Here is a 13,354-nt window from a genome sequence, read left to right as displayed (position 1 = left end):
TCTAGTCTGGCCTCTGCAAGAATCTCCAGATATTAAGATCTTTAGTATTAAATAGGGCTCAGAAAAACCAAGCAACGGTAAATAATTTGGCTTGTCTTGCCCCTTAGTTTCCTCTTTTCCTCCATTTCTTTGACAAACTCTACTTCCCTTCTGATGTGTATGGTCTTCCTGATTCTGCCCTAGTCAGTTAGCTTCTGAAGAATCTAACCTTTCCCCGCTGGAACAATCCAATAGAATCTCAGAACCTTCCTAGGTGTCATAACTCTGCTATTGACATAGGATAGGTGGGGCAGCATGTCACAGTGGGTGGGTGGCAACAGTTTCTCATCATTTGTGCAGAGTTCAGAGCCTACATGGGTGTGTGTGTTTCATGGCCAAGTCTTCCCTTTGGTAGCAGTAGGTTCAGTGGATCTGATTTCTGGGCAGTATGAAGGGGTAGCTGCTATCTTTTATTTCTCTGGCAGATTGAGCTCCCTCCCTACCCAAGTGTGACTAATATGGGAACTCTGGGTCCTAAGGCCAGCAGTCTAATCCCTTAATGTAGCCAACTAACTACTCATTTGTTTGACAACCAGGCACTAGGGACAGAGAGTGAACAAAACAGGCAAAGCACCTGCCCTCAAGGAATTTATATCCTAGGGTGTGTGTATGTGTGGGTGGGTGGGGTGTAACAGTAGCAACAAAATAAATGAGTAAATTTATTTTATTTGGTGTAATAAAAGAGGAAAATGCTATGAAGAAACATAAATGGGTGAAGGAGGTAAGAGGAAATGTAGTGAGTATTGTTTATGTGGGAGGGAAGTTGTTGCTGTTTTAAATAGGGGGTGCAGAGAAAGCAGCTGAGCGTTCTCAGAGTCCAAAGTGTGGTGTAGATGTTAAGAGGCCTAGTGAACTGGAGACCTTAGGTCGTGCTGAGGTGGATGCAGAATCCACAGACCTCACAATCATGGGCAATAGCAAGGTCCGTGGTCATCAGCAGCATGGGCCAGCACGCAGCCTGAACGGCCAGGAGATCCAGGAGGACCAAGAGGAGGCATGAAGACCCAAAGCTCCTCTCTTGATGCCTTAAGGATACCTAGCTTTCCCTGCACCTGCCACTATCCTGGGAAAGAAGAGAGCTCTGGAGTGGGAGAATCTCCCTAAAAGAGTGAGAAATTACCCAAAAGAGATTTTTAAGTAAGAAAAGTCCATGATATCTGGAATGGACCTCCTTGAGTCTTTGCTACCAACTTTAGGCATAGAAGCTAGAAGGGAAGATAAGATCAGTTGCAGTATATTAAGAACATGTTTCTGCATACCTGAATATGTACATTTTGGCCAGATTCTGCACAATTTGTAACTTTTTGTGTGTGCGAGTCATACAAACCTGGGAAGTTTCGGATCTTGACTTAATAAGGACCGCATTGAGTTGATTTGTGGGCTAGAGTGACTTCTTAACATACTGTAGTTTCTAACAAACTATTTGTAAAATTAATGGCCTCTGATGACCCCCATTACCATCTCCCTTCTTCCTGAAAGAAGGCATTTCATTACTTTATGAAGCTGTACACAGAAGAGTAATTAAGTAACAATTCAGGCCAATGGCCTCTCCCCGGAATTAATGGTAGGGAGAGTTCATTAACCCCAGCTGGTTATAGCTTCTCCAGGAAATGCCCTGGACCAAGGTTATCGTAGCTATTAATGGATTGGATAGGGACTTCAACTGGGATAAAAATAAAACTCTGTCTCCTTCCTGGGGAGCTTTTCTCCTTGAGGGCCTACCAAAGGCAAGCTGTAGGAGCAGCAGAACCCCAAGCTTGGGGCCGTGTGTGGGGTGAGGACAACAGATTGCTATTAGTGAGAATTGTTAAATCAAGGTGAAAACAGGGCCTTGGGGGCAAATTAAGGTCCTTGATATAAGCCTTCCTGCTATTCAGGAGGTGGCTTGATTAACACCAGTGCAGCTGTAGAGCAGCTGTTTTCACCTTGTTAACTTTTCCATGCCATGCCTGCCCTGAGCAGAAGAGTCGCTGAGAGATGTCAGGTTTTGCTGCATTGCTGCCAGGAAGGCAGCGGCCTTTGTGTGAAAGTCTGTGGTGAAAACACCCTCTCTCTTCCCAGGCTGGGCATTCAGGCTCTGTTTGCTGGGCCTTCACCCTTGTGCTGTGAGGGGCCTGAGCAGGTGTGCGAGACCTGAGTGGAGCTGCCTGGGTCCTGGCCCTTCCTGCTGCCTCGCAGGGACGGATAGCTATTTCTTCTATCACCTTGCCCGTCCTCACTTCACTTTGGCAAATTCTTCTTGGATATTTTTATAAATGAGCCCAGTTTTGAGGCTCCTAGCCAGGCAAAGCTCTAGAACCTCGTTTTAGATCATTGTTTTTTGAATACAGAATCAAGTACACTATTTTCCTTACGTCCTTACTTATTTTTGGTGACTATTTCTGTACAATCTTTAGGCTCATAAAATATCTTTGAATTTTCTTTCAGAAGACTTCCCAGAATAGGTTTCTCAAAAGCAGAATGTTGAACTAAACTGAAATGTGAAGAAAAAATAAAAAGAGAGAGAGTGTACCATTAGTTAATATTGTCATTCTTTAATATCTCGTAGACTATGGTAGCTTGAACTGGCAGAAGTTTATATTTTTTCTTTTAAAATTAAATATTTGATGCAACTATGACACACAACTATCTACTGGGGCTTTGGGGAAAAACAAAAATGAGGAGGATTGGCAATAGATGTTAGCTCACAGCCGGTCTTCCTCAGCAAAACGAGGAGGATTAGGATGGATGTTAGCTCAGGGCTGATCTTCCTCACACACACACACACACACACACACACACTAAAATAAAAATAAAATAAATAAATAAAATTAAATATTTGTAAATTTATTGAGTCATTGCTATTACAATAGGAATAAAGAACTAAAAAATGAAAGTTCATGAACGATCTCACCTCATAGCAAAAACCATGTCTTTTTCTAAGTTTTCATCTATTTTTTAAAAAACCATCTTTTATAGTTGTCATAGAATTGATATATTGTTATGTTTCGCGTTTTCACTAAATATTTTTATAAACATTTTCCAGGTTGCTATATACATTCTATAATTGTCATTTCAATCACTGCATAAAATTCTACTGAGTTGATAATAATCATAATTTGCTTCATCATATCCTTCTTACTATACTATTTATCTGTTTACATATCTGTCTCCTCTTGAGCGCCAGAGAATGTCTGTGTTAATTTTCTATGGCTGCCATAACAAAGTATTATAGACTGGGTAGTTCAAACAAGAGAAATGGATTTCCTCACAATTCTGGAGGCTGTGAGTCCGGTTCAAGGTGTCGGCAGGGTTGGTTTCTCCTGAGGCCTCTCTCCTTGGCTTGCAGATGGCTGCGTTCTCTATGTGTCCTCACATGGTCATCCTTCTGTCTGCGTGTCTGTGTCCTAATCTCCTCTTCTTACAAGGACGTCAGTCAGACAGGTTTAAGGCCCACCCTAATGACCTCATTTTAAATTAATTGCTTCTTTAAAGACCCTATCTCCAAATACAGTCACATTCTGAGGTACTAGGGATTAGGACTTCAACACACGAATTTTGGAGGATCACAACTCAGTCCACATGAGGTATTCAACAGATATTTAACTGTGACCCAAATTATGAACATTAAGGTTGTTCCCCCACTTTGCCTCCAAATAAAAGCACTTCAAAGAATGTATTTGTGTAGTCACTATATTTTTCAGATATAACCAAAATATTAAAAAATATGCACTTACATTTTTACCATTTTTGAATGTCTATTCATTAGCATATCAATCAACTGCTTTTTATTTTACAGAGGAGGAAAATAAGAGAGATTAAATGTCTTGCTGGGATTAAAAAAGAAGATTTTAGGGGCCAGCCCCGTGGCTTGGTGGTTAAGTGTGCGCGCTCCGCTACTGGCGGCCTGGGTTGGGGTCCCGGGCATGCACCGACGCACCGCTTCTCCGGCCATGCTGAGGCCGCGTCCCACATACAGCAACTAGAAGGATGTGCAGCTATGACATACAACTATCTACTGGGGCTTTGGGGAAAAAAAAAAAGGAGGAGGATTGGCAATGGATGTTAGCTCAGAGCCGGTCTTCCTCAGCAAAAAGAGGAGGATTAGCACGGATGTTAGCTCAGGGCTGATCTTCCTCAGGAAAAAAAAAAAAAAAGGAAGATTTTAAAAATCTCCCCTATCTAAGACCATACCCCACAACATTTTCTGGTTCATTCTTCTGTAAGCATGGGAAAGTGCAATAGGAAAAGGGAACTTCCTCAATTATGACATGGAGCTGGTATTATGGAGCAGTTTTTCAGCGTAACCCACATGTTAGTGACAGTTTTGTTTGCAGTGAGGTCATTTCTTCTGAGGTACCTGATGCTTGGTCTCTGCTTTAATCACCCTTTGCTTTATTTTAAATTTGCTTCTCTAGCTTTAATTTTAAAAATTTGCAATTAGAAAGTGATTGTTAAGTGGACAATTCCTAAAAAGGATAACTAGAGCCTCTGCATGCAAACTTATGTAAAAAATTTACACTGAAATTTGATGTAGTTTTATACTCCTCTCTCCATTTTTCTAACTTTGTGCTCTTCCTGCCCTATACTGGAAACAGAGTCCTTTAAATTTGCTTAGTAGTCCCATTTGATAATTATAGAGAAGTCTTTCATGCCTTGAGATTTGGGGATGTCTTTTGTTTAATAGAAATAATATTATGTTGGAATATTTATACTATAAATTACTTACAATTAGCTTAGCTTTGCTATATCTTCCATCATTCTTCATTTATTTAGCAAACATTTTTCTGAGCACCCAGTAGGTACTGAGCTAGGTAATGGGATGACCCAAAGATGACCAGAGTACTCAGTATCATAAGGCATGATCCTGTGATAAATGTTATAGTCGACATGGGTAGAAAGAGCTTAGGGATACAGAGGGGGAACATTGAACCTTATGATTTGGGGAAGCTTCAAAGGGGAGGTGCCCTGGGGATAAGTTGAGTCCTAAAGGAAGAGAGTAATTTTATAGATAATGGGAAAGGATATTCTAAGAGGAGGGAACAACAGGTTCAAAGGGACAGTATGCTCAGCGAGTGGTAAAAAATTCCCTGCAGTTTCTGTCTAAGGTAGCACGTCCCAGTATGTGTTACATGGGTAATTGGTGTCGTAACAGATGGTTTTAGGTGGGACACAGAGGTAACATTTTTAATTTTGATAATTAATTTTAATAGCAATAATTAAATATTTAGTAAAACTACAAGTAGTATGTTAAAACTATTTAAAGACATTGCTTTGAATGAGAATAAATTTATTTGAGTGAAAACAGTACTTGGGTTTGTAGAAAAATATTAAGTGGACAGTTACTTGGGGGAATGTGAATGTAGCAGGTACTGTGAAGGTGGATGTGAGTGACTAAAGTCTGAGGCTCAGTGCTCTAAGAGGGCACATGGCGTGGTGGGGAAGGGACAGCTAGGTCAGCTGAGGAGCACTGTGTACTTGTGCTCAAGACTTCGGGTTTCATCTCAAAGCACCCCAAGGGGCATCAGAGACTTTTAGGTAGAAGAGTAACATGGTCATTGTGTTTGAGAAAGATAATTCTGGGGCAGTGAAGCGTGGATGGGAGTAAGAAACCCTCACTGCTTGTCTATACTGTGTATTATGATCAGACATCCCAGGGGAATATATTACCTTATGTTTCCATTTGGAGTGGAGGCTCAAGTTTTAATCATGCATTTTTTTCCTATTGGAAATTGTATATTGGAGTTTTTTCTCCCTTTATATTATTTATTCTCTGTTTGGCTTATAAAGACAATATTAAGTCTTCTCAGTGAACGATGTCTACCAAACTTGCAATGAGAGAGTTTTTATCCCAAACTCGTCTGCCTTGACCTGTGTACCCACTGCCTTGAACAACTTCAACCCATAGATCGTTTGGTCTTCCATTGTTCTTTTAAATTGTTTCCACTGGGGCTAATTCTCCCAAATGGAAATTTGGCAATCCTATGACTTTTTCTGGTTGCTTTCAGTCACAAAACAATGTCCCAGACAGTCATAAAGGATCCAGTACCATGTAATCATCAAAACTCTGAACTTGGTGTGGAGCTGAGGTTTCTGCCCTCTGGCAGCTGAGGCCCGCTGTAGATGGAAAGGCTGCAACCACGAATGGGCTTGTTGACTCACCTCTTTGCACGTGGAGCACACCGACTCCTCCTTCCCGCCAAGCTGGCCACACTTTCAGACACCGCCTAGGCAGGAGAGGAAAGGGGACTTTAAAGTCTTTACTTGACTGATAGTGTTGTACACTGGCGCCTTGATCCCTAGGGCCTGGTTGGTGTTTAAACCTGATTCTTTCTCTTGTGGATGCTCTTATGAAGTTTTTGGAGGTTGCCCGACCACTATCACGACGTAACTGGAATCTCTAGTCCTGACCTGGGCAATTGCACATCTAATCCATGTGTTCACTTGCTTCTCTTTCAGCTACTAAGACTTTTGTCATTCTGCCAGCCTCTCTCTGCTGGTCTCTTGCCCTTCTAGGTGGCCAGGACTGGTTACGTAATTTGCAGAACTCAGTGCAAAATCAAAATGCGGGGCCCTTTACTCAAAAATGATTAAGAATTTCAAGCCAGTGACAACAGAACATTAAACCAAGCACAGGTTCCTTCTGGAAACAGGTCCCTGTGTGAGACTGCACAAGTCCTCTGTCCATAAAGCTGGAACTACAGGTGGCTCTCGTGAATAAGTCCTAAGGTAATCCTGTGTAGGCAGGACACACTCACATATTCTTTGTTTAAACAGGATCTGGAACACAGATAAGTTCCCACTTGTTTACTCTGCTGTCAAAGCAGTTAGCTAACCTGTATCATGCTCTTAGATTTTCCAGACGAGAGTCAGAGGATGGTTCCCAGTATTCCCTATGCTTTAGAAACACATAGTAAGATCTGCTAGTGGGCTCCCTAACACCCTTCTCTTGTGTTAGTTTCCTATTGCTGCTGTAACAAATTACCACAAACTTGGTGGCCCAACACAAACAAATTTATAATCATACAGTTCTGGAGGTCAGAAGTCTGACATGGCTCTCACTGGCTAAAATCAAGGTGTTGGCAGAGCTACATTCCTTCTGAAGGATCTAGGAAAGAATCTGTTTCCTTGCCTTTTCCGGCTTCTAGAGGCCACCTACATTCCCAGTCTCGTGGCTAGTTCCTTCATCTTCGAAGCTAGAAGTGTAGAATCTTCAGATCCATCTCAGACTCTCTGACAATTGCTGCTTTATCACATTGCCCACTCTCACTCTGACCCTCCCACTCTCTCTCATAAAGACTCTTATGATTACCTCTGGCCCATCCAAATAACCCAGGATAGTCTCCCCACTTCAAGCTTCTTAATCATATCTGCAAGACCCCTTGCTATGTGAAGTAACATATTCACAGGGGGATTAGGACATGAACATGTTTGGGGGGGGTCATTATTTTGCCTACCTCACTTATCTCGAGGAAAGAGAGAAACAGCGCTCCCATCCTTCCCTTTGGAACTCTCATCTCACTAGGCTAGGGATGGGTAGCACTCCCATCTTTCCCCTTTGGGAGTACAGACTCACAGCACAGCCCTCAGAATAAATCTTCCTTCCAGTCTTGGCTCAACTTTAACTCTAAAAGTAGGCGAGGGGTTTAAAAATCATCTAAGAAGTTCTCCAGGAAAACTATTTACACTTAAGTCCTTATCTCAGGATCTTTCCCAAATTCATCTTTTGTCTTATGTCTTCCTGATCTCACTGTTAAAATATTCCAGTAGCAATTAGTATGTCAACTTGGTGCTTACAGAAAGTGTTATAACAGCAGTAAAGTAGGAAAATAATAATAAATCGTTTCATTTTCTGTGAGATAAATGATTCATTTCTCTCTGATGGAGAGTTAATTTTAAAAATTCTGGGAAGTTATTGTTTTTCTCTACTCCCCACTTTGCGTCCTGATACCGTGCAGTTTTCACATTTGTGTGACCTAGAGTAAAATCTTCAAATGGCATTTCAAAGAAAGGATTTTTTTCTTTTTGAAATGGGATATTGGAGTGGATAACAGTGTGTGATCTGTTTGACTTTCTGCTCCACAGCCCAAAACAGCTCCAAGATTCAGCTCTGTGCCAGGCTCCAGGATCACTCCCTCACCCATCATGGGAATCTAATTCAGGTAGAAGTCAGTCAGCTTGCCTTCCTGGTTCTCTGACTCTGTTCCCAGTCTGGCACCTGAGCTCATACTCATTTCTGCGACCAGAGTCGTATTTTATTCTTCATTTTCAGGATTTGGAACTCTGTCACAAGCCTACGTGGGAACACAGTTCTGGCTAATTCTGCAGTTAGACTCTGTTCTTGCCAGAACCTCCACACATGGATCTCTGACCCTAAATTCTTCCCCAAAGCCGGGGACCCTCCAGTGCTTCCACATTTCTCCAAGGTCCTGCCCGCCCAAGTTTCCATATTTCTATAATCTGCCTGTTTATTGGGGCATGCCCCCATTACCATTGTTGGATTTCCTTGGTTCTAAACACCTGCCCTGTTCCCCTCTTTTCTGTTGAATCCTCCCCTTTGCTGCTGAATCAGGATCTTAATAGCTACCCCTTCAGAAGTTGTATTTCACCGTGTCTCAGCAGCCTTTCCTCATACGGAATATTCTGCGGTGGATAGAATGTTTGTTGTAATAATATTAACGTATAAGTTGGAGTATTTCTTATGAAACTGAAACATGAGATTTTAGAACTAGGATACATTTTGAAAATTCTATGCCTGGAATGTAGTCTGGTGACACTTAAACACATAAGTCATTTTAGGGAGCTATTTTCACAAATAACATAGTGTTCTCAAAGGCTGAGTTATTCTACTGTTCAGGAGAGAGGGTGCTCCCCTGTAAAGTTGATCTTTTTCTTCCAATATTCATTGATTTTTGTTTGAGTCCCTGTAATATTTAATAGATCTCATTCCTGAGAAAATGTAAATAAACAAACAAAGATAAAGTTGAAAGTTTTGTTTTGAACAAAACATCTCTGAGAGGTCAAACTCTAGATAATTTCAGAATTCTAAACAGGTTTTATAACCTCTGTTGGCAAGAGATCTGTATTTGCAGAATCCATAAAGCTTTTAAGGTATAGTTGATATTGAAACAATAATGACCCTGGAACAGGATATTTCCTGGAGATTAATGACCAGCTGGGAGGGGTTGATGGCCTGAGGTGTCGTTGAGGGCCATTAACCTCAGACAGTCATTAAAGCCCAGGAAATGTCCTATGTCTAGGTCGTTATTGTTATTACAAATTGAAAATGGAAAAAAGAAACAGGCATACAGATGATCTGAAGGGCGACTCCATTTCCACTGGTTTCAACAGGGAGCGTTCTGGGAGAATTTATTCCCCTGTCCATTAGCCAATCTCTCTGAGTCCTCTGTCACATCGCCCTTCAACTGATGGGTCTTTGTGCTAGAAATCCCTGAACTCCCCAGATACTGCAGTAGAGAGTACAGTTCCCTCATGGTAGCTACCTTTGATCAGAGTGACTGGATTAAACAAATAGTAATGGTACTTTGCCACTGCTGTTAATTGCGTCCCACTTGCCATCTACTTGCTTCCCCTGGGATCAGTGTTTTCTTCTCTACTTAGCTGCAGTAAATTTCCCACAGCTAAATTTTAAGCCTTGAATATTTTGTTTGTGCCTATTTCCCAGGTGGTTGGGGTGAAAGTGCACGTTATTTGCTTTGCAGTTGTGCTGTCTCTAGCCAAACTAGGTAAGACATCCCAGTCCAATTCCCTAAAAATACTATAATTCCTAACTAATTTGAATTCCCAACTAATAAGTAACGCTTAGTTTTGAATGCAGTAAGTTTCAACTTTTCATTAGTTCTGTAGCAGCAGATTTACCTTCCTCTTTTTTTTTCAAGCAATACAAAAACATTGAAAATGGAGAATGGGTTTTCACTTTAGGGTTTCCAATGTCACTTTAGGGCTTCATAACAAATAATTAAATATGAAATATTCAGCTGGAATATTCTGAAATAGAACTTGGGAAATTTATTTTGTTCGTGGGCTACAAGAAATTTCATATCAGACTTAAAAAAATTCAGAATAGCATGACCTGAGCATCATGTAGCTATGGCTCTGAGGCTACTGTTTCATTTAATCAGTGGTCACAAGGCGGTTTGAGCCATGTGTTGGATCAGCTCAAATTCATCCAGCGAGTGTAAAGCAAAAGAGAAACTCAAAACATTTGCCTCGATAACATTGGTCAGAAACGTCAGCTTTGTAGAAGAATGGCATACTAATGTATAATACTAGGCTGCCAGTATTGTTAGGAATTTTATAAATACTCAGTCCATCCTCAAAGTGCTCTTCTTCTCTCTGTAGTGGAGCCTGAAATTCCTGTTACTTATGACTTTGGTCTAAGATATTGAAAGGGCCAGTTAAAATACAAATGCTAAGGTTTTAACCATTAATACTTACCTTAATTTTAATTTATTAAATCTTCCAGATCACAATTATCTTAGGGATCCAATATAATCAAAATGGTAAGATTAATAAGTAATAGAGGGAAGTATTATGAAAGTATTCTTTTTTCAAATCCCTATCAATGTAATCTGTGAAATCCCTTTTCTTGGTGGGGTCTTCAGAATAGTTCACATTCTCTTTGATGTCCCCCCAAATCCTCCTATTCCACCACTCATTCTTATTTTAACAACTGTCTATTAAACACGTTTTTTGGCGCCAATCTGTGCTCTGTTGCTCTCTGGGATCCTTCTTAGGCTGACATTCCTGTGAGGTGGGCTAATTTTCTGGTGAAGTAGGGAAGAACTCTCTTCCCACCAGCTACAACTTTTTTGTGTGTGTGATAATCTGATCTTGAGTTTTTATTTTCTTAGTGTGCCTATTGATTTCTTACTTCATTTTAATTTAATAGTTCCCCTCCCCGCTCCTTTGACTCCCTATATCACCTCTTCTAGTGGAATTTGGCACAAGTTATTATAGGAATGGATTGAGAGATATTATAAGTGATGTTGCCCATGGTGACCTATAAAATCAACCCCTGGCCCTCTGTTGCAACTTGCATCTCGAATTTCCCATCAGGATGAACTCCCTCCGTATTTCACACTGCCAAGGAGTTCCAAGGTCCTCCCTTTGAATGTTTATGTAATCACATCTCTACCCCATCCAGTCACTGCTTCTTGATAAGGAATGCCCTGCAATTGTCCTAGGTAGTCTACACAGAAGTTCCCTGGCATATATGAATTCTTGCATTGCAAACGTCGAATAGGGACCCTTTGAGGATCCTCACGTCAGATTATTCTTTCAGATTATTATTTTATTTTGCTGCTGTAGGGGATACCTAGAGGCATAAGTATCCTGAGTGTAAACCACGATATAATACAGACAAGGGAGAAAAGGGAGAGAACATCAGATAATGACATTCCGGCTGTCCTAATTCTAAGAGAGGATGAAAGCATGGGAAGATAGAGCTCAATGTGTTTGTTGCAGAATTTCAATGCATGTGGGGTTAAGCTTCCAATTACTGCTCTTCTTCATTGTACCTAATTGTATGCAATTAATAACAGGTACCTTAATATGTTGGCTAGATTGCAGAATGTTCCAGTCACTTTTAATTATTAAAATAGTCTTGTGTTGTTTCAAAATTTTAATTTTAAATTAAATTCTTTTCCTCCCTTTGTTATACAAAGTATCAAATTCTCCTTTCTCAATCTTCTGGCCAGGAGCTTTTCTATCATGTTCAGGAAATGTAGAAGAAGAGGGACAAGGGCAAATGCCTCCTTATTTAACTGCCTGTGGTGAGGTTGAGTTCTCCGCTTGGTTAATTGTCCTCATTTGTTCTGCTCAAGGTAATCATTAATGCCTTCTATTTGGCAGGAATGTAGTTGCTGATCATCTCATGTGTGGGTTCTTCTGAGGGTCTCCAAAGTCCTTCCCTTCCTAATATATAGTTCTTGATATGAGAAATCTGGCTTTACCTTTTCCACTCTCTTAGCCCCTCCAAAAGTTGCCCACCCCAAATCTGAGATCCTCTTTCCTGATGGTCACCTTCTTGGTGAAGTCTGGGAAGACGGCTAGAGTTCAGCAACTTTTCTTCCTGTGTACTGACCCTTGGGAAAGTCATCCATTCATGACATGTCAAATGATGGAGCAGATAGCTTCATGGCTGCCTCTTCTCCCAGCCTCACTGTGCTCTCCAGTTCTCTTTTCCTTGGCTCAGGTAGCCCAAGTGTGCTGGCCAAACAGATTGCCAACTGGAGAAAGAATTGCCTATCTTTTTTTCATGTAGTCACCACTTATTCTTAACATTGATTCTCTTTGACCTCTCTTCCCTTGGTTTTAGGTAACGAGATGACCTACTTTCCATATCTCTCATGGAATAGTGTCTCTTTAAAAGTCTACCCTCCTCACAACCCTCTAAGTTCTCTTCTTAACATTGCCCAGGGAGAGGTGGTAATGGTGGGTACTAATGCTTGTTCTAAACCGATGCCTATTAGTAAGCTCTGTAGGGATATTCTATTTATTAGAGTATGGGAGTCTTAGCATATTTTAGTCTTCAGCTCCTATCTTAGATGCAGTTCTGGGGAAATTGGAAAATACCCACTTGATGTCCTGCTTTCATTCAGAGGAAAAAGAAAAGGGGGAGAATATTAAATAAAATCACTATCGTTGTTCCTATCCTAAAAGAACAAAATCGGAGTTGGATAACCAAAGATGAATGGGCAGAAACTAGTATGAACCATTTGGGGAAATTTGCTGGCCCAGAGAAGGAGAAGCTTTCCAGAAATCCTAAAAGACATCCAGAGGGATGAGACTCCTTTTAAGAGCACCTGGTACAATACTAACAGTTAACAGAGAAAACAAAAGTCGCATTATACTCCTATTGGCTCTGAGTACCTGATCTCCCTCCTGAAAAGAGTAGAACTGAAAATCTGAAGATAGAATCAGATTTCAAGGGAGTGGGGGGAAACAGCACCAATGTGCTTTAAGTAAGTTCAGATCTTCAGGCCCTGATACTTTACACCCCAGGATGCATAAAAACAACAAATAGGATTTCTGATTACCTTTTGGTCATTACTAAGAGTTCTTGTTTTTTTTGTTTCACTTTTTTTCTTGAGAGTTCACTGAAATGTTAAACAGAGAAAATGCCACAAAATCAAATGAAGAAACAAAATAGTAAATGAAAAGGATTTTGAAAACTATAGCCTAGTAATTTTGATGTCATTGTAAGCGTAATTCTTGACTGGACTATTAAGTCGGTAGTTTATGAGCAGTTATGAGGGGAGGGTGATCACTGAGAGTAACATGAGTTCAAGAAGAATATTAGCTGAACTAATCA

Source organism: Diceros bicornis, chromosome 5 (assembly GCF_020826845.1).
Source record: "Diceros bicornis minor isolate mBicDic1 chromosome 5, mDicBic1.mat.cur, whole genome shotgun sequence".
Classification (NCBI taxonomy): Eukaryota; Metazoa; Chordata; class Mammalia; order Perissodactyla; family Rhinocerotidae; genus Diceros; species Diceros bicornis.
Note: the sequence above shows the minus strand (reverse complement) of the source record.